This window comes from Austrofundulus limnaeus, unplaced genomic scaffold, assembly GCF_001266775.1.
Source record: "Austrofundulus limnaeus strain Quisiro unplaced genomic scaffold, Austrofundulus_limnaeus-1.0 Scaffold61, whole genome shotgun sequence".
In the NCBI taxonomy this organism is placed as follows: domain Eukaryota; kingdom Metazoa; phylum Chordata; class Actinopteri; order Cyprinodontiformes; family Rivulidae; genus Austrofundulus; species Austrofundulus limnaeus.
This window is the reverse complement of record NW_013952463.1, coordinates 2079825-2081744: the sequence shown is the minus strand read 5'-3', so window position 1 is coordinate 2081744 and position 1920 is coordinate 2079825. Positions and strand designations below refer to the sequence as shown.

General features: G+C 42.6%; 1 protein-coding gene across 1 annotated transcript in view; it reads right to left on the bottom strand.

Annotated features, from left to right (window-relative positions):
* The window catches only part of LOC106518485 (SLIT and NTRK-like protein 3), a 29084-nt gene that overhangs the window by 17599 nt on the left and 9565 nt on the right, over window positions 1-1920 (bottom strand). The window lies entirely within an intron of this gene.

The window sequence follows — 1920 nt, the reverse complement described above, 5'->3', positions numbered from 1 at the left end:
GTCGAGCGTGAATGATTCCTAGGCAGGCTGGGCAGGCCTCATGCTGGTCCTTCTCGTGAAGCTTAAAGCCGCACCCCTGAGGACAGGGGCGAACAGAAGACTTCAGCTTCTTCGAAGGTGATTTTGTGCTCATTGTGAACCACAAAACAGATTTTCAGCAGAAAATAAAGGTCACTTAAGTAGCGTCGAGCAGCAGACACACGAACCAACAGGTAACGCGGTTAGCACCAGTTAAGCTAGCCTAAGAACCTTAGAAGCTGAGCTAACTAGCAGCAGCAATGTGAGCTCAGGTTTAGAGGTGACTATCGCGAGGTGAAGGGCGATAGAACTGAGTAATGACGCTGGTGACTCCGAACTTATAGGGTGAAGGCGGAGCTTGTCACCCGACGTTCAACATCACCACGTCACCGGTCTAAAGACATGATTAGAGGTGGCTTCAGCCAGGTGCGCAAGGGCGCGCGTGTCCCATATAACTCTGTGTGTTGTACTGTGAAATGACTGAAAAGGAACCAACATGTTTTTCAGCGGTTACTGAAAGAGACATATGTAAGCCTGAGCTGTATATATTCCTGGCTTCCATTCAGTTGCCGGTTCACTTAAGTTGATTTTATTGTTAATATTATTCCTCATCGCTCTGAGGCTCAGTTGCTCTCGTGCTGGCATTAATTTTCCAGTTGAGAAATTATACACACCACAGCCATTTTAATTTTCCCCTTAATGTCAGACAAATTGTTATTTTTTTCTAAATACAAGTAATATAAAGGAAGTATTTTTCCTATCAGCAAGCGCAAGTGGGTGTCACTGAATGAGCTTGTTTCTGCTGGTTATAGGTTTTACTCGATGCTGCTTTATGAATATTACAATGAATCTTTTGTTTGTTTTTACAGCAGCTGTGAATTAGATCCTGCTTCTATCTGCTTTGCCCTTTGATTCTAACTGAGCAAACTCTGTCCTGAAAAACATCCCAAAAAGCACACATCCTGAGCTTCAAACAGGCCGGCAGTAAGTCAACAGGTGACATCCCTGTCATGTTATTTTCCGCAGCCAATAGGTAGAACTAATACGGCTTTGTGAGAGAAATAACAACCCCAACTGGATGAATGGATTCAGTAACTGTGGCACAGATTTTAAGCACAACAATGGTAACACAACTGTGTTTAATGAATAAGTCCCACTGCGTGCTTCCAATTTGAAGAAGCTTAAATTCTCCTGAAACATCAGAGCAACAAAAAATAAAATAAAAATTTTCTTGCTCGCAGTTCCTCCAGCTTGTCTCTTCTGCGAGCAAACACTCAACACTTAACTGCCAACCTCACCCACACAACCTCGGATCAGGCATTTATTTTTATTTTATTTATTTTTTGTGGAGCTAAATAAAAACAGAAATCCACAACGACATTAAGGCTAATCTACACCCACCTTACCTCAGCCTGCTCTGGCTGTCTAAGAAAAGCCTGCCGCTCTAAAATTTGCTGGAGTGAGAGGAGGGCCGGTCAGGGACTAAAAAAATAAAATAAAATTAATATCTGTTCTTATAAGCGCATTGTGTGCAAATGCCAGTCACATATTGCTGCAGCAGATGTGCGAGGTAAAGCCTTAAAAAGAAAAAAAATGTGCACAAAATGCAGCATTTTTCTAGTCTATTTACTGCAAGGTGTGCTAATTAAAATCATATTTAAACACTTAAAAGGTTTGGTTATCTTCAGTTTAGCTCCTGATTTGTTAAGACTACTTATGCAAATGGAGTCGACTGCAGTACCTGAGGCACAACCCACATGCTGGAGCACAGATCTCTCAAAACAACAGATGACGGGCGGAAGCTCCAGCTGTTCCAGAGGTCAGGAGTTGTCCATTAAACCGTGCCACTGTAGGTTGACTGGATGTTTTGGGTCATTGGGCCTCATGCAAGAACATGTTCGT